Source organism: Adiantum capillus-veneris, chromosome 14 (genome assembly GCF_014529385.1).
Source record: "Adiantum capillus-veneris isolate H3 chromosome 14, ASM1452938v2, whole genome shotgun sequence".
Lineage (NCBI taxonomy): Eukaryota > Viridiplantae > Streptophyta > Polypodiopsida > Polypodiales > Pteridaceae > Adiantum > Adiantum capillus-veneris.
In genome coordinates this window covers 150,506,658-150,526,464 of record NC_140944.1, presented here as the reverse complement: position 1 = coordinate 150,526,464, position 19,807 = coordinate 150,506,658, and the positions used below count along the sequence as shown (strand labels likewise).

Below are 19,807 nucleotides of genomic sequence, written 5' to 3'. Positions count from 1 at the left end.
ATGTGCTCAGACATGGACACTTGAGTACTTATCACATTCACTTGCAATGGGTGCACAGACCTACCTTCACACTCGAGTCAAATCATAAACATTGACGACAAGCTGTCAGTTTTGCTCATGGCAATATAAGCCCCAACACCATGGACAGACACATCTGAGCTGAGCACCCACGCGATAAAGATCACCAAAGAAAAGAGGGTTTGCCTTGATTTACTTCCTCAAGACTGAAACATGAAGCACTTTGAGCTAAGAAGATACATTGCAGGACTTTGAAATCAAGGTCTTTGCTCGATGACGACAAAAGATGCATGCTCCACACAAAGATCTCTTGTAGTATGAGATCAAGTTACCTCTCCCTTGGACAGTAGCATTGCCGGGATCCTATTCGAGTAAGGTAACATCCCCTCCTAGATACATCACAAACAAGCCAAAGTGCACAGTGCCCAAAAGACGGGTGTTTTCAAATCAAGCCCAATATGTTAGCTTTGTGACAAGTACACATTGCTTAAAGCATTATGATTATACAAGAAATAACATCTCGATGTACAAATGTTTCGGCATAGCTTCAAAAAATAGTTTCCTCTAACTAAAGGGTATCTATGTCCCTTTCTTTGAACTAATTTGCCCAAACTAGGGAGATCACTAATTCGTACTCTGATCGATGCCATCATTGCTGAGCAATAACACCGACGCTTAAGGGGGGAAATAATCATGTCAGCAAAACTGTTAACTGGACAATTTTCCCATGCGACCAAAAACCTGCAGTGAGAAATCTCTCTTTCTCTCTCTCTCTCTCTCTCTCTCTCTCTCTCTCTCAAGAAGGGGCCCGGGGGGCTTGATACCCTTTTGTATTACGTAATCATATTAAGGGCCCAAAGGCATTACATCAGCCCGAAGGCACACAGAATATAACGGATCTGATAGTGAAAAAACCCCTGAGCTATTCAACATCCACACACCATAGGGGAGAAACTACCAGTAATACAAAGTTACAAAAGATGGGTGATACACACTCTCTCTCTCTCTCTCAAAGAGGAAAATGGTATAACCTTTCTATCACCCAAGTGTGGTAGATTGGTTATGCCATTTCCCTCTTGAATAACAAGTCTTGAGTTCAACTCTTGTCGGATAGATCTTCGAGGTCCCTTGGGATAGTTTCCCACGACGTTAAAAATTCTCTTCTTCTTGGGTGTGTATGTGTAGGTGTGTGAGAGTCTGTGTTAATAAAAAGAGGAAAATGGTATAGCCTTTCTATCACCCAAGTGTGGTAGATTGGTTATGCCATTTCCCTCTTGAATAACAAGTCTTGAGTTCAACTCTCGTCGGATAGATCTTTGAGGTCTCTTGGGGTTGTTTCCCACGACGTTAAAAATTCTTTTCTTCTTCAAATGTGTGTTGTGGGTTGGGGGGGGATGAGGCTTTACACTACATAGAGAGGGAGGGTGACAGAGGAGCATAGTTGACAAGGATGTGGATATCTTTATTGTTGTATGCAGATGATATTGTGCTTATTCCAGATTCACCTGAGGGGATGCAACATCATCTTGATGCTTTACACACATTTGCGCAGAATACTGGTATCTTTGTTAACCTTGTGAAGACCAAGGCTATGATATTCAATACTCAAGCGCACTGGGTTAGGCGAACAGCACCCAGTTTTACTTATGGACAAGACCAAGTGGAGTATACAGATATGTACACTTACCTTGGGGTGGTTTTTAGTGGCCCGATTTTCTCCATGAGGAGAGCAGACTGACTAGACCATATGCAGCTTTGGAGGTTTGAAGAGGATGGGTTCACAGGTATAGTGAATAAGCTATGGCTTTTTAATACTCTGGTTGCCTCAGCTATGCTATATGGAGTGCAGATATAGAGACGCTCAGTAGATCATCATAGTCGTCAGCATGGACGTACAAATGGGTGGCGACACATGAAGAGGCCACTTATCTCCATGATCTCCAAGATGATCGAGGCTATTGCCTCGGTTCCCCATGCGATCATCCAAGTAGAGTTGGCTGCCCCTCCTTTGGAAGTTAAGGCTCTTACGAGATCAGTGGCATTCATACACAGCTTATGGGAGCTCCCACGAGATCATTCTGCTCGGTTGGCCAGGAGTCCTCCCGGCACTTGATAGCACACAGAGATACATCATGTTGGTATGCACAAATGGCAGCATGGTTTGAGCTACATGGTTTCTCTATGTACACGCTCCTTCCCTTTCAGTATTATATAGATGCACCCTCTCTCTCTCACACACAAAGGGAAGTCACTAGACTTATACGACACGATTTGTTTCAGTTGGATAAGCAGAGGACATGGATACAACCTATACAAGAGCTACGCACAAAGATGACTACATATAGAGAGCATTTTCTCCAGCTCACAGAGAATGGGTTCTTATCTAGGCTTGCCTACATGGACACTCACCCGTCCCACGGATTACAATGTGCTATTGGACAAATTCGGACATCGTCACATCAGTTGGAGATTGAGACTGGCCGATATCAAGGCACCTGAGTTGAGGCCAGAGACACAGCTTCACTATATATCATAGTTACCCGGAACGCGGAACGGGAACGGCAACGGGATCCCCGCGGAACAGGGGAACGGCTAGGGGTCCGGAACGGGAACGTCGCGGAACGGGAGGTATAAAAAACACCCAAATAGTGCAATTTTTAGCTCCTTGTGTTTAAATACAAGGAGTATTAGAGTGCTTTCACTCTAATACTCACAAAAAACTCGTTTTGAAGACCATTCAACCTTGCTATGACTAGATGATGAGAGAGAGAGAGAGAGAGAGTGAGATGGAGAGGGAGAGATTTGAGAGAGTGGGAGGGAGAGGAAGAGAGCTTGAAGGCTTGAAGCCTTGAGCCTTGAGAGAGTGAGTCTTGAGAGGGAGAGATCTTGAGAGTGAGAGGGAGAGAGCTTGAGCCTTGAGGATTAGCTTGTGAAGAGAAAGGGGGAGGGGAGTGCATTTTATGAGTCCTTGAGGCCTTGCACACTTTCAAAAGAAGCCCAAACATTTACTTCAATTTTTGCCAAATTTGTTTGTAGCCGTTGGCCGTTCCAGGGGCATTCCGGAATGGTCCGGGGGCGTTTCGGAACGGCCGTTCCGGTTTGCATTGGCCACCCGGAACGTCAGACATTCCGGGACGTTCCGGAACGTTCGGGAAGGGAACTGCCCCCCAGAACGCCGGAACGGGGGCTAGGGCGCGTTCCCCGGTAACTATGCTATATATGCCATTGTACGACATACTAAGAGATATGTGGCCGCTTTCACTGCCTCTTTAGGGAGGGTGTTGGGCCTCTTCTAGAGTTATGAGATACCAGGATCAGAGATGTCTTGGCCTCTATCTATTGGAGTTTCAGTAACTGCACAGACTCTCACCATGGAGGACTTTGACACGACCGTGCAGCCACGGAGGAGGTTGAAGAAGAGGATTAGATCTATATTGGAAACCTGCGTAGACTCTCACCATGGAGGACTCCGACACGATCGGGCTGCCACCGATATGAGCCATCTCTATACACATATCCACCATTTTGTATTTGTTCTATGAGATGCACACCCACTTTTGGTATATGAACCTCTCAAGCTCTTGATACCCACCTTTAAAAGCTCTAGTAGTGTTTCTGTTTAGTTAGCTTCTTTCTTTCTTTTTATCCAAACCTTGTATCAGATTCAACATAGTGTAACTCTCTGGTCTCATAGCTCGACATTTCATTTCATCTCTCTCTCTCTCTCTCTCTCTCTCTCTCTCTCTCTCTCTCTCTCTCTCTCTCTCTCTCTCTCAAATCGCATGGTATTAGATTCACCAGTTTTGTAACGGATTGGTCTCATAAGTCATTTTGGCCTTTTGAAGACCTCATGGAAAATTGAATTGTAGACCACACTACGTCCAAAAATCCCCGTTCGTAAACTGTGAACACATCACGTCCAAACTTTCTGTTATGTCTCGCTTACAAGAGAGGCGATTTGGTTTGAAGACACCGTCGGGATGGGCGTCCGATGTCCGGGCAGACGTAGTGTTAACCCGATCAATGTGGCCAACCACTTAAATAAAGGGAGGCCAAGGCCTCATTTGTAGTTATCGACCCCCAATGCCCCGCTAGCAGAGTGCCAATGGTTAGCCCGTGAGACTAGAAGTGTGCGAGGTCACCTCGAGGAGGTGATGACAGGTGCCCAACGGACACTCGGTCTTACAAGTGCACGCCTACATCCTCGAACGCTGCCCAACAAGGGGGTGTTGTCGGATGGTGGCTATGGTCAGGTGGTTCGTCGGACGAGCGTCTATAGGCGGTTTATCTAGCCGGGAGATCCTCTCCAATTGTTCGTTTCATGGTACAGAGTCGACTTGGCTACAAGATGGACCATGTGCACACCTATAGATCGGTTCAAGTCGGAAAACCTCAATTTTGCGTAATTTTTAATGACTAATGGCTGAAATTGTTTGTTTTTCTTCTCGTGAGCATGTGTGCAAGTGAAAATTAATGTTCTTTTGCTGATTTTTGAAAAAAAATCAGCAATTTAACAAATGGGAATGCTGAAAATCAGAAGCTTTTTTATTAATTTTGCGATGAAAATCAAAGAATTACTAATTGATTTACTAATTTATAATTAAATTCAGCATACAATATCTTTCTTAATCTCTCTCTGTATTCTTCTTCTGTGCAAAGCACAAAGAGAAATGAAGTGAAATGAAATGTTATATTAAAAGTCTTCAAAAGGCCAAAATGACCTATGAGACCAAACTGATACAATCTTGGTGGATCTAATATAATGTCTGGGTACAAAATATAATGAAGTAACAAAAGCTACACACACACACACACACACACACACACAGAGAAATGAAATGAAATGTTATATTAACGTCTTCAAAAGGCCAAAATGACCTATGAGACCAATCTGTTAAAAAATGGTGAATCTAACACTATGTCTGGGTGTGTGTTACCTCTCTTAGCTTAGCATGGACTCTGGAGTCTACGTTGTGGGTCTGCAGACAAGAGAAAGCATTGGCCTTGTTGGCTTCCAATGTGGATGGACATTGGCTCTAAGCGCATATCGTTTGTCCGGCACGAGTGTGCACACACAAGCATTTTTCTTTTCACGCGTCCCTCCACGCAGTTGCAAATAGCTACTTCTTTGTTATTATTTTACGCTACTTCGCTCCCTTGCGTTGAGTTTTATTAAGCGGCCTTTGTTTTAATTTGGCCAAGGACCTTTTTAAGCGAAGTTTGAAACCTGCACTTATTTAAAAAGTCACTTACAAGGACTTCAAACTTCAAAAAAAACTCAATTTTTGACTCTCTTGCTTCTCTCCCATCTGCTCGCGCTCACGCACTCCCGCCACTTGCCCGCCTTTGAATGCTCACACTGACACGGTGAGCTTCCTAGAGTTTAATTTTTGCGACCGAAAAGCGTGAAAAAGGCCCGTTTTCGAAAGAAACTTCCAGTTTTCTACCGGATTTCGCCGTGGATTCCTCCAGCTCAAATGCACAACATGAAGACGCACCAAGTAAAATTCAAATTCCGTTCACGCAAACGCCAGAACGTTCCATTTGAAAAATGGAGCCAATCATGAGAAGAAAAGAAGTTTAGATCAACAATCCAGCGAGAGCACTTCGAGGAAGCGACCTCGATTCCAGCATAGGTCCAAATCATCGTCGAGACCTTCTCTCAACACCACCTCTCGTGGTGCTAAGAGAAGAAGCAAGCCAGGAATGCTGTTATCGCTAATGCTGTTATTTGCTGTCACGTGACACATCCCAACCCTATGTGTCCATGGACAAGCTACACCACAGCAGGGTTCAATCAGTTCAGTCAAGTCTAGATTAGTAGTGATCTGGCACTTTTGTGAGTCTATTCGTAGACCGTGCACGCCTAGTCACTTAGCATAGATGTATATCCTCCGGTTGCACACAGCATGATCATCGGAATTCCCATCAAAATCCATTCGCATCAGTTAGAGGGCATTTAGCCTATTTTCCTATTTATTGGAATTTTCACCTATTATTTTTAAGTGACTTTCATACAATAGTAGGTAGGGCAATTTTGCTAAGTTTCTATATAAGCAAACCCAAGTTAGCACTAAATGGCAAAAGAGGCAGCAGGAGCTTCCCACTCAACAAGCAACTTCTCAGCAGTACCTCCCCTTACGACCCATCGCCATCCACCTCCCATGCCTGGCGTTTCCTCCCACAATCCCTAGATCCAGCATCGCCAACAACCAACCTTGCCTGGCGTTTTTACCACATGCAGATCAGCCCCATCATAGCAAGTCTCTTCAGCGTTTTCTCATCAAGCACTAACGCTAGACCTTGCTGCCCATCCCAGCGTTTTTGCCAGCAGATCATCAGCGATTTCAGCCCTCTAGACCAGCGTTTTTCAGCAGGTGTTCCTCATCATTGGCAGCGTTTTCAGCAGGTGCAGATCTGCCCTGAAACGCAGCTCAGCAGGTACAAAGCATCAGTGTTTTCATCTGCAGCATGAACCCCGAAGGAAGAGATCATTTTCAGCCATAACCACAGCAAAAAAACAGTCATTTTCAGCCTCGAAACAGCCACCGAATTCAGCGATTAGAAGCCTACAGATTTCAGCCATCAAGTCGTCGTCGTCATCGGCATAGTCCCATTGCATACGCATTGTACTCTTTCGTGCAATCAAAGAATAGACCACTCTCGTCGACGAGAGTCGGGCCTTCGGAGGAGGGTTTTACAACCTCTCGGGTGTCGTATCTCTTCTCTCTCCTCCTCTCAATCTCATTCACTTGCACGCACAATATCCACTCACTTTGTTCGTGACCACAGCACTCTACAAGACGGAAAGCTCTCTTTCCCTAAGAACTAAAAAGAAACCTTGAGCAATAAAGATCACTAATCTTGAGAAAATACAACATTCATTCCGCTGCACCTAACATCTGCACATCTGCCACCTCATCAGTCTGCACGCATTTTTTGGGCCCTAGCTTTGTTTTTAAAAAGGTTTTAGGCCCTTGGGGTGAGTTCCATAGTTGGGATAGGTTAGGTCTGGTAAAACTTCTTCTACCTCTTTCGCAAGGGTTTTGACCCCATTCTGTTCGGGCTCTATCCTTTAGGCCATGCCACATCACATCACTTTTGTGACATTCTCTATCTCGACATAACTCTATTTTTGCAAGTATTGGAAGAGTTAAGATGCTTCACGCATTTATACCACTTGTGCGGACCAAAACTGTCACGTGCACATGGCTCTGTGTGCCACGTGGACATGCTTCATCGACTTCCACAGTCAGTTTTCCCCTTCTTCCTAGATAGGAGTGTCTAAAAATCCTCCAAGTGTTTTGGTGTTTCTTCACAAGATCTGCCCTAGCATTGCAGGTTCCCAGCAGATCAACCAACGTTTTCAGGTTTTCAGCCCATTCCATCTCGCCAGAACACAGCTCGAAACTGCATTCGCGTGCTTCCCATTGTGGTCCGGTACTTGAGCAGCCCATCGAGCCTCCCCTCGCCCATTCCCTCGCCGGCATTGAGTGCTTCATTGCTGTCCATCATCAGCCTCGTCGAGGTCTACGTTTTCAGCCCTTCATTCCTCTCACATCAAGAGTGCAAATCAGCCCCTTGGTGGCCATTTGCAATCTCTCATCAAGAAGGATCCAATGGTGCATCAAATCAGCCCCGGAGGTGCCTCGTTTTGAGGAGTTACCGAGGCGATAGTCATCATTCGAGTCAGTAGATTTTGCACTTGGAGGTATTGCATTGTGTGTATGTCACGGGGACGGGCACCATGTGCCAACAGAAAAGAATAATCTAAACAACTTTAAGCACTTCAAATAACACAAAACTAAAAAAGATGCAACACACACGAGGAAGTTCCACCCCAAGAGAGCACTGGCCCCAAACCTCAGCGCCCCTTTCGGTATTTCTTTATATTGCTTGAACTCAATACAATGTCGGTACTCGCGCTCTACACTTTCACCCAGAAGCATACCAGAGAATGAGCCCATGGAACATATTTAAAGGCGCTTGGCCTATGAAAAGCAGTTCCATGAAAAGCTTCAAACTCAAAAGCATCTGGCATCAAAAATTGGCGCTAACAGCTGCCAACGTAAGAGCAAGAAATCCGTACAGCCAACGCATTTTACAGACGTTCATACAGGCTGCCGCATCATCAACACTTTACGTGAAAGACTGTGAGTGTGCGCGCGCGTTCCTGTTTTATTTTACTGTCTTTAGGTCGCTTGGGGCCCATCGGCCCCATCGGGTGTCGCTCTCCGTCTCTCTCTCTTTCTCTCTCCCTCTACACATCTCTACTGCATTCTCGCCTTCCCTCTCTTCAGGGAAAAGTAAAAGGAACGATCATTCAAGCTAAAAGGAATCACTAACGCAAGGAAAGAAAGAAAAGGATTTGCGAAAGTGTAAAACTAGATCTTCACCATTTCAATTCTGCTGCACTTGACAAAAACAAATTGTACATGGTCTTAGGCGGCTCGGTTGGGAGGCGGAGGGAGCCGATGAAGAGGCTTCATGTCCCGATGAAGAGGCTTCATGAAGCATTGTGCCAAAAATCACTGCGATCATTTCTTTCGCATTCGGACCAAGACCTTTCTCGATTTTGATTACTGTTTGAGGATTGTGATGTAGAAGATCTTGTTCAACAAAGCATGCCCTACTAAACCATGTCTAATCACGTCGTTAAATCTAATACATCAATCTAGTGTCAATGCTGGTATGACAAGTCAATGACGTGGTAGCTGGATAGATGCACAAGAATTGTGCTGACTAATGATGTGATAGCAGCTATACGGAAATTCCGCAATTTGCGCGATGTGATGACGTGGCAACTATACAGACAAAATACACACTGAGTGATCTGGGCAATTTTTAGCGCTAGCTTTTGGATCAGTTGCTTTTGGGATAAGATGTTGTAAAAGTGCCCCTAGGGCCATTCTTTCAGAACCTGGACGTAGAGCTTGAACCTCTGGCCCCAACGGGAGTTGTACTTTCGCAAATCAGTAATAAAGAAATATTGAAAGGGACGCAAGTCTTTGGGGCCAACGTGTCACAAACTGCTGACGTGTCAAGCCCTGAAGAATGGAGTCAACTTGCAGATCCCGGCCAAGGGGCCTAAACCTTAAGTGAAGAAGCAGAAGCAACAGAAGATGAAGCAGGACCCGCATACACACACACACACACCAAAAGATACGCAACCAACTGATGACGTGGCAGATCTGTCACAAGACGGGCACCACGTGCCAATAGAAAAGAACCTAAACAACTTTAAGCACTTCAAATAGCGACTGACCTGAAAGAGATGCACGACACGAGATGGGGAGTGGCGAAGTTCCACCCCAAGAGAGCACTGGCCCCAAATGCTGGCGCCCCTTTCGGTATTTCTTTATTATTGATGAGAGAGCCTTCCGTCTTATGGAGAGTGCTATGATCACGAACTAAGTGAGTGGATATTGTGCGTGCAAGTGAATGAGACTGAGAGAAGGAGAGAGAAGAGATACGACACCCGAGAGGTTGTAAAACCCTCCTCCGAAGGCCCCACTCTCGTCGGCGAGAGTGGTCTACTTTGATTGCACAAAGGTGTACAATGCGTATGCAATGGATTGATGCAATGGGGTCTATGTCGATGACGACGATAATGACTTTGGGGCTGAAATTGGTCTTCTTCTATCTGCTGTCCAAAATGGGAGAAATGCTAAGGTTCGGGGTGATCTTGGGGGTGCTTCACATGGCTGACAATCCCTGGTTGGGCAAGGGATTTAGGGCTGAATAAAAAAACGCTGAAAAAACCAGGGTCAAGGCTGCGTTTTAGGTCGCTGTTGCAGGCTGAAAACGCTGAAGTTTTGCAGGGTCTGAGGGCTGCAAATTAGCGCTGAATTCTCTGCTGTAAAACCCTGTCAATGACTGTGTTTCCAAGGCCGAAGGACTGAAGAAAAACGTTGGATTCTGCTAGTGACCAATGCTGAAAAAAACGCTGAAGTTGCAGGTATCTGCTAGCGTTAGTAAATGCTTGATGCTGCTGAGCCAAAAATGCTGCATGGGCTGAAGTGGCTAAGGAGAAAACGCCAGGCAAATGGGTCTTGATGGCGATACTGGGCTGTAGGGGAAAAACGCCAAGGGAATGGAGATGGATGGCGATGCTAACTGTAGGGGGTGCTAAGGGGGGGTACTGCTGAGAAGTTGCATGTTGAGCGGAAAGCTCCTACTGCCTCTTCTGCCAGAAAGTGCTAACTTGGGTTTGCTTATATATTAACTTAGCAAAATTGCCCTACCTACTTTTGTAAGTGAAAATAACCAAAAATAGGGCAAATAGGCTAAATGTACTGGGAAATTCCCCTGACTGAACCTGATGGATTCTGAAGGGAATGTTGATGATCATGTTGTGTGCAACCGGAGGATATGCATCTATTGCTAAGTGACTGGGCATGCACGGTCTACGAATAGACTCACAAAAGTGCCAGATCGCTCCTAATCTAAACTGACTAGACTGACTGAACCCTGCTGTGGTGTAGCTTGTCCACGGACACATAGGGTTGGGATGTGTCACGTGACATCCTCCTCCTCCATCCACTTCGCATCCAATGCGGGATAGTTCTTGAATTTAACCAAGAACCGCCTCATCACTTAACCTTTTATCTTTCTATCTTTATGTGCCAATATCTATTCTGAAACAAGTATCTCCTCGCTTTCCTCCACTTCGGGTTGCTCATCTGGCCCCCCATCATCAGGCACATCGCCTTTAAAAGGCTTCAAGAGACTCGCATGAAAAGCATTGTGAATTCTCCCAGTATCAGGCAGCTTTAGTCTAAAGGAGACATCATTTATCTTTTCTTTTATTTCAAAAGGTCCATAGTATCTAATGCTAAGCTTTGGATAAAGCCGCTTCTTTCCCTTTTTCTTTCTTAAGCGTGCTTGCTCAAAACGTAAGAGCACCCAATCGTTCTCCTTTAATTTCAAATCGCGACAGTGTCAATCTGCTGCCTTTTTGTGTCTTTTCTGAGATTCCTCCCGGACCTTGGCAAAAGCAGTGTCCAAGTCCCTCGTGTATTGGTCGGCTTCAAAAATCTTATCTTTCGTGCTTAAGAAGGGTGGAACCTTCAATAATCTCAAATGGCGCCTTCCTCGTCGAAGAGTGAATCGTTATTGTAGGCAAATTCCACCAAAGGCAAAAACTTTTCCCATTGAGTCTTCTGATCCGAAATGTAAGACTTCAATAAATCCAGTTGTCACGTGCACATCTAACCTTATGTGTATGTGGACAAGCTACCTCTTGACAAGGGTTCAGTCCAGTTCAGTCAGCCTAGCTTAGGAAGTGTTCTGGCACTTTTGTGAGTCTGTTCGCAGACCGTGCATGTCCAGGCACTTAGAATAGATGCATATCCTCTGGTTGCACACACCATGACCATTGGATTACAGTCAAAACTCATCAGGAGCATTTTTAAAATTCATAGAGCTATTTTTTCTATTTTAGCCATTTTTCACTTATTATTTTTAAGTGACTTTTGTTGGGAGCTGGGTAGGGCAAATTGCCTAAGCAAGTATACAAGAAACCCTAGCGCTTGCACTTTCTGGCAAAAGAGAGGCGAATATTCAACAGGCACCTTCTCAGTAAGACTTCCCAACAAGACTTCCCTAGCGTTTTTGGAGCAAACTTCCCTAGCGTTTTCTGTTGCAACAACCCTAGCATTTTCATCAAGAACCAGCCCAGCGTTTTCAGCTTTGCAAATCAGCCTAGCGTTTTGCATTTGCAGCAGCCTGGCGACAGCAGATCACAGATCAGCCCTAGCATTAGCAGAGCAGCAAAATCAGCCCTAGCGCTTTTGAGAGCAGCAGAACCCTTAGCGTTTTTGCAGATTCCCGATGGTAGAACACCCCTTGCATCAGCGTTTTGCATTTACAGCAGTCAAAAACCGCACCGCAGATCCCAAACCTTGCGTATCTCACCCCTTGCATCAGCGTTTTGCATTTACAACAGTCAGACTCCGCACCGCAAGACCCAAACCTCGCAAATCTCCCCTTCCTACAGCAGATCCTCGCCGCACGGTTAGATCAGTCGAAGTTTGCAAATTCAGCCTGGAAAAAGCAGATTTCAGCATCTGCGTTTTCAGTGTGTCGTCGTCACATCGTCGTCATCGACATAGAGTTAGAATTCAGCAGATAAAGATTTGCGATTTCAGCCCTTAGCGTTTTCAGATTTCCGCCCGTCTCGTCGTCGTCGACATCGTCGGCAAGTCCAAAGCATTGTAGAGATTTGTGCAATCAATAGTAGACCACTATTGCCATAGAGAGTGGGGCCTTCGGAGGATATCACGTTTGTCACTTAGTTACATTACATACTTACTCATTGATGCAGATATGCGAAGTGCCATGCCAAGCAGAACCCCTACGCTTGGATGGTCACGACCCTTCGCCCAAGAGACGTGCCTCTTCACCAACAACCGCACTCCTTCAACGACCAGTCATGTCCCTTCGACCAATGCTTGCAACTCTTCGCCGAAAGGATGTGTCTTTACGTCTAAAGTCATGTCTCTTCACCAAGAGACGTGTCTTTTCATTTATGTCTCTTCGTCTCCTATATAAGGAGCCCTTGTATCCCACTTTGAAGGAATCAAACACAGAGTCTTCTAAGTCTTGTATCTGAGTTCAGTTTCTTAAGTCTTAATCATGAGTTTAAGTACTTAATTAAGGATTAGAACCTAGAATCCTTACAATGGTATCAGAGTAAATTTTTTCCCGAGACCCGAAGGTTGTGAGCCTCTCACCCTCGCCACTACCCTCTCCCCCTCTTCCCGCAGTAGTTTGGAAGTAGAAGAAAGGTGGGCTTTCTTAATGGATACTAGCCGGCGTACTTAACCTCACCCGCTCCCGAAGCAAACATTGCCTTGCAAAAAGATGACGTGCATCTCTTACTCGAAGCTTGGGCTCACGTGCTTGTTGATTCTCTACAGGTGTGGCCCAACAGCAGGTGCTCGTTCCGCGCATGCCTCTTCATGTGTTGCCTTCCTTGGTGAAGGGGCACACACCCCTTGGTGAAGGGACACACCCTCTCACCTCTTGGCACCTCTACCCGCTGGTGGCTGCCCAAAGTCTCGTACCCCCTGCAGAAGATCGCACCCTCTCGGACCCCTTCGCTGGTGATTGCTTGTGATTGCACCTTCTGCATACACCTTTTTGGTCCAGATTTTTGAATTGCTGATCATTGGTGTTTTGTTTGCTGAAGTCTACGTGCGCTTTGGGATTGTCTTTCGCTGGTGATTTTCCTACGCTGGTGCCTATTGCACACTTCACATGATGGGTGGCCGGGCAAGTTAATAGAGCAGGACCAAATTTTTATACAAGTTTGGCCATGGGTTCATTTGGGCAACGACTGCATATTTTAATATAAAAAAAAACCCACGAATTCAGCCCTTCCAACGTACAGAATTCAGCATCATCGTGTGGGTTCAATATTTTCGCCAACCCCACCCTTTGCTCTTGTCGATTGACCACCTATGGCGTAAAGAATGGCTTCACCATCATCTGTGCCCCTGGTTTGCAATCAAGCAAAGCCCAACAATGGTTCAGCACACTCTCTTCTCCCAATAGCTATTGCTACATAATCGGTGATGGAGACAAGATGGCGACGACAATATACTACTGAAGATCCGATAGCAATTTTCAAAAAGGAGATGGCAGCAATTTCATCAAGCCTCGCATCGATTCACACTCGCTTGGATCAGATGCAAATGCAAACCCCTTCTCGAAGTCAACCAACAACTTCTCGAACAATACATGCTTCAGTGGTCAACCAGAATACCACTCAAACATAAGCCTTCGGAACCGAAATTTTCTCACCCAAAGCATGGTTTCTTAGAGACAACTAGACACAAAGTACCTTCGGGCGAGCAGCAAAAGTCTCAACATGAATATTCTTGGAAATGCTACAATTCTAAGCAACCTACTTCTTATTGGAATCATCAGCAACAAAAGCAGCAATATGAAGCTTCCAAAGGATCATCAGTGATATCAAGATGGGCTTACTTAGTGGCACATATATCCGACCCTACTTGAGTACTCGATCGTGACTGCCGCACGCTGGACAAGTTCCCCCTTGCGAGCCATGCCCTACATTTAAGTCTTTCTTATCTGTTGATGGTAAAGTCGAAAATTTGTTGATCCTTTCGGACCTTTCCTTGTGCAAGAGGATCGATCCTTCACAGGTCTAAGAGGCAACAGCTCCCTTGACCTCCCTCTTCTCAATCGGAAGCCTTAATACACGCTGAGAAAGCTGAAGATTCAGAAGATTCCAGTTCTTATGTGACAACCAACAAGCACATAACCCCTTCTTTGGTCGTGACCCAGGCAGGAAAATTCGCCTCGTCACTGCCTTTACGGAATACAATCTTTGTCTCTAAACAGATACCAGATGCTATGGTGAATGATAATTCTTAAAACTTGAAGACTCCATTCCTTACCTTCTGTCACGATTGTGACTATGTTAACAGCATTACATCTACTCCTAGTTGCAGATACGCCAAGTGCCATGCCAAGGTGAACCCCTACGCTTGGATGGTCACGACCCTTCGCTCAAGAGACGTGCCTCTTCGCCAAAAGCCACACTCCTTCGACGACTGGTCACACCCCTTCGCTCTACGGGTGCGACTCTTCGCCCAATGGTTGCAGCTCTTCGCCGAAAGGATGTGTCTTTACATCAAAAGTCGCGTCTCTTCACCATGAGACGTGTCTTTTCATTTGTGTCTCTTCGTCTCCTATATAAGGAGCCTATTGTACTCAGTTTTCAACAAGTCATCAATCAATCAAACACAGAGTCTTCTAAGTCTTGTTCTAAGTTCAGTTTCAGTTTCTTAAGTCTTAATCATGAGTTTAAGTACTTGATTAAGGATTAGCGACTAGAATCCTTACAGTGGTATCAGAGCAATTTTTTCTCGGGACCCGAAGGTTGTGAGCCTCTCACCCTCGCCGCTCCCCTCTCCCGCCCTTCCCGCAGTTGTATGGAAGCCAAAGAAAGGTGGATTTTGATGCCGCTGTGTAACCTACGTATGTAAACCTGCATCCGTACCCTCTTCCGGATACACACACACAACCCGAGTGGCAAATAGGGGATTGCCTTCTTACCCATGTAGAGATGGTGTTGATGGTGGAAATCTCCCTCACATGCGCACATTCGCAGTGGCTCCTTTCTGGCTGGTCTCCCTCGCGCAACCCGCACTTCTTTATGCCACCGGTGTGCCCCTTGATGAAGGGACACCCCTCTCGCGGCAGTGGCTGGCTGTAGAATCTCACGCTGGAGTTCTTTCATCGAATGTGCCTGTTGCACATTTCACATCAGATTGGCCAGTTTCTTTTTCTGAGCGGGACCAATTTGCTAAACTATTGGCCAATTAACTCAAACCCATTAAAATATAACCAGCCCCAAAGTTGGCAGCCAGCGCACACTTCTTAGCCACCCATGGTATCTCTTTGCATGCTCGTGGGCATTCTCCTGTCACGTATGCGGCTGCCTTGCACGTGGTTTTTGTTCCAGTGTAGAGATTTTGCGCTACTATCTTCTATTTTGATAAGCCAGCGCTTGGATATTTTTTCACACAAGGTTTATTAACATAGGCTGGTCAATTCCAAAATTTTGGCCCAATTTTAAGAGGTAGTGTGGACACAAAATGCTTCAATTGTTTTAACCCCTTCCAAGCCACGTAAGAAATTCCCAGCCAACATACCATTTTGGCCCAGCCAGCAGCCTCCTAGCGTCCACGCTTCGTCGCCTTCACGAATCAGAGGCATGCGGTGGGCAGCAGATTCGAAAAAACCCTCCATATATACTGGCGATTAACCACCCTAAGATTTACAATGACTTCGCTACCCCCTTGGTGCCTGGTTTGCAGACAAGCAAAGCCCAACAAGAAACAATTATTCTCTCGCGCTTGTTCTCGATGTTTTTGGGTGGTTCCCCACACTCCTCTTTCCCAGTAGCTGATGCTGCATAATCGGCGATGGAGCCAGATTTTGCCTCTACGTCGCATACACCTGTACCCAAGGATCTGATAGCAGTTCTCAAAAAGGAGATGGTAGCAATTTCATCAAGCCTCGCATCAATTCACACTCGCTTGGATCAAATGCAAATGCAAACCCCTTCTCGGAGTCAACCAACAACTTCTTAGACAATACATACATCTTCTTCCGACGCTTCAGTGGTCAACCAGAAAGAACTACTCAAACATAAGCCTTCGGAACCAAAATTTTCTCACCCAAAGCATGGTTTCTCAGAGACAACTAGACGCAAAGTACCTTCGTGCGAGCAGCAACAGTCTCAGCATGAATATTCTTGGAAATGTTACAGCACTAAGCAACCAACTTCTTATTCGAATCATCAACAACAAAAGCAACAATATGAAGCTTCCAAAGGATCACCAACGATATCAAGATGGGCTTACTTAGTGGCACAGATATCCGACCCTAGTCGAGTACTCGGTCGTGAATGCTGCGACGCTGGACAAGTTCCCCCTCGCGAGCCATGCCCTACATTTAAGTCTTTCTTATCTGATGGTGGTAAAGTTGAAGATTTAGTGATCCTTTCCTTGTGCAAGAGGATCCTTTAGAGGTCTAAGAGGCGACAACTCCCTCAACCTCCCCCTTTTCAATTGGAAGCCTTAATACCCGCTGAGAAAGCTGAAGATTCAGAAGATTCTAGTTCTTATGTGACAACCAACGAACACATAACCCCTTCTTTGGCCGTGATCCAGGCAGGAAAATTCGCCTCGTCACTGCCCTTGCAGAATAAAGTCTTTGTCTCTAAACAGATACCAAATGCTATGGTGAATGATAATTCTTCAAACTTGGAAGACTGCAGTCCTTACCTTCAGCGATGCAAAGGATAAAGCAGATACAGACTCTTGCAGCACGACTTTAGTCGCTACAAATGAATCCTTTGACACGAATTGTTCTAGTGATAAACCTTTACAGATGGATATACCTCCAAACATTACTGTGTCTCAGTCTACGACATCCCTTCAGGAGGATCTTAGTGTTCAGGACAAACCAATGAAATACCTTACAGATTTCCAACCAATGGTCATCATTCAACAGAAAACTCAAGTCAGTTTACCAATAAGCTCACTCGAAGCAGATACAGATTCAATCTTTTCTTGGACAAAGCTCGAAGTTACAAATGACTTTAACAAAGGCACTTATCAAGTTGCAGATATGATCAGTTTTCAATTTGGCAAAATAGTCATGGTCAATAATAGTGCCATGACGTGGGACTTAACAAAAAGAGCTTTGGATGCAGAAGCACAACAACAATACTTTTCCTTCTCCCGGAGTTTCTTCAACTACCCTGGGTTTTATTTAAAGAGGGAGGGAATGTCACGATTGTGACTATGTTAACAGCATTACATCTACTCCTAGTTGCAGATACGCAAAGTGCCATGCCAAGGAGAACCCCTACGCTTGGATGGTCACGACCCTTCGCTCAAGAGACGTGCCTCTTCGCCAAAAGCCACACTCCTTCGACGACTGGTCACACCCCTTCCCTCTACGGGTGCGACTCTTCGCCTAATGGTTGCAGCTCTTCGCCGAAAGAATGTGTCTTTACATCTAAAGTCGCGTCTCTTCACCATGAGACGTGTCTTTTCATTTGTGTCTCTTCGTCTCCTATATAAGGAGCCTATTGTACTCAGTTTTCAACAAGTCATCAATCAATCAAACACAGAGTCTTCTAAGTCTTGTTCTAAGTTCAGTTTCAGTTTCTTAAGTCTTAATCATGAGTTTAAGTACTTAATTAAGGATTAGCAACTAGAATCCTTACACCTTCAGCGGTGCAAAGGATAAAGCAGATACAAACTCTTGCAGCACGACTTTAGTCGCTGCAAATGAATCTTTGGACACAACTTTTACAAACACCTTTGGACACAACTTTTCCTTTGCCCCGATTGATAAACCTTTCCAAATGGATATACCTCCAAACACTACTCTGTCTCAGTCTATGACATCCCTTCAAAAGGATTTTATTGTTCCAGACAAACCAAAGGAATACCTTACAGATTTCCAACCAGTGGTCATCACTCAACAGAAAACTCAAGTCAGTTTACCAATAATTTCACTCGAAGCAGATAAAGATTCAATCTTTTATTGGACAAAGCTCGAAGTTACAAATGACTTTGACAAAGGCACTTATCAAGTTGCAGATATGATTAGTTTTCAGTTTGGTAAAATAGTCAAGGTCAATAACAGTGCCATGACATGGGACTTAACAGAAAGAGCTTTGGATGCAGAAGCACAACAACAATACATTTCCTTCTCCCGCAGTTTCTTCAACTACCCTGGGTTTTATTTAAAGAGGGAGGGAATGTCACGTTTGTGACTTAGTTACATTACATACTTACTCATTGATGCAGATATACGAAGTGCCATGCCACGCAAAACCCCTACGCTTGGATGGTCACGACCCTTCGCCCAAGAGACGTGCCTCTTCACCAACAGCCACACTCCTTCGACGACCAGTCATGTCCCTTCGACCAATGGTTGCAGCTCTTGGCCGAAAGGATGTGTCTTTACATCTAAAGTCATGTCTCTTCACCAAGAGACGTGTCTTTTCATTTATGTGTCTTCGTCTCCTATATAAGGAGCCCTTGTATCACACTTTGAAGGAATCAAACACAGAGTCTTCTGAGTCTTGTTTCTAAGTTCAGTTCAAGTTTCTTAAGTCTTAATCATGAGTTTAAGTACTTAATTAAGGATTAGAACCTAGAATCCTTACAGAGGAGGGTTTGACAACATTCTCGTGTCGTATTCTTCTCTCTCTATCTCTCAGTCTCAGCACCTTCATTCACAACATTCACCACTTTGTGTGTGTCCTTTGCACTCTCTCACTAAAGGAACGGAACGACAGAAAAAGGAATTTTAGGAGGATACATCACGTCGAAAGAACAAAGCATTTCTTCTAAGGTCGGTCAATGTTATCATTGTCACATCAAGGGTCACTAAAAAGAACATGTCCTAAGCTTCAATCTAATAAATCTAAAGACCGACAAAACCCACTTCCTCTGTCAATGCAATAAATGAGAACACGAGTGTGACCCAAGTTTCTCATGATTCTCCCATTGATGAATCTCTCATTAAGTGTTATGGTCATGTGAAAAGGTCAACATTTTGTCATATTTTTTGACCTAGGCAGTATGCATGATGTGATTAGTGACTCTCTTGTCGAAAGAGCCCGCTTACGGGTTAGCACGACATCTGTCGGGCTTCACTACCGGTATGGACTCTCTCATCACGCAAGAGTGCGTTGATGTTTTCTTCACTGTTCAACAAGTGTCCTTCCGCAAAAAATTTGTCGTCTCTCCTCTCTCAGGATGTGATATGCTTTTAGGCATTCGATAGTTTCGTGAATATAACCCTCTCATTGATTAGGCAGCTAATACGTTCACTTTCAATGCTAAAAGTGACTCTCCCATTGTCATTCGTGGGGAGCAAGTTGTTCATTCTTCATCACTCATTTCTAATGTGCAGGTGAAGATTGAAAGAATCGAGCGAAGGAGATTCTTTGTCTCTTCTTTTCCAAAGCACGACACACAGGATTTGCATGATAACAATAAGCATGATGATTGGCATGATCAAGATGTGATTATTTACGAGCATGATGATTTGCATCATCAAGATGTGATTATTCACGAGCATGATGATTTGCATGATAAAGATGTGATTTCTCACAAGGATGATGGTTTAGTGGATACTTTGACTAGTGAAGCTAGCCTCATTGAAAATTCGATAGATCACGAAGAACCGATCTTGGCTCTCGAATCAAGTTCCAAAGAACCCCCAC

The 19,807-nt window shown here is 44.9% G+C and overlaps 1 protein-coding gene across 1 annotated transcript in view; it reads right to left on the bottom strand.

The window, feature by feature from the left end:
- Positions 1 to 501: 501 nt before the first annotated feature.
- LOC147443357 (uncharacterized) overlaps positions 502 to 19,807 on the bottom strand; it is a 51,051-nt gene continuing 31,745 nt past the window's right edge. The window contains exon 4 of the mRNA XM_086529236.1: positions 502 to 759. The gene's annotated coding sequence lies outside the window, so the exon portion shown is untranslated. The remainder of the gene's footprint in view (positions 760 to 19,807) is intronic.